The sequence below is a fragment of the Convolutriloba macropyga genome, chromosome 10 (genome assembly GCF_964194025.1).
Source record: "Convolutriloba macropyga chromosome 10, txConMacr16.3, whole genome shotgun sequence".
NCBI lineage: Eukaryota > Metazoa > Xenacoelomorpha > Acoela > Convolutidae > Convolutriloba > Convolutriloba macropyga.
The window spans coordinates 34,883,082-34,883,382 of NC_134477.1; positions in this window are offsets into that span (position 1 = coordinate 34,883,082).

Below are 301 nucleotides of genomic sequence, written 5' to 3' on the forward strand. Positions count from 1 at the left end.
AAGCAAAGGCTCGTTGCAATCGCTCCAATCAAAAGAAAGATGTGAATACTGTAAAATACCAAAGATCTTTCAATGTTTCCACACAGTTTCCACGGTGGGCGCTCCTCATTGCTATCATCAAAAATAATCTTACTGGCAAAATCCAACTGACAATCCGGTGAGTCGGCCATGACTATAGTGTACTCCTAGGCGGAGGCTCAGGTGATGGCGTCTTATTCGATTGCTGTGATATAGCGACAAAGTATTCCAACAGTTTAGTTGCCTCAATTAGCAGTTCAATTTCATCTCGAGTAAGATCAAG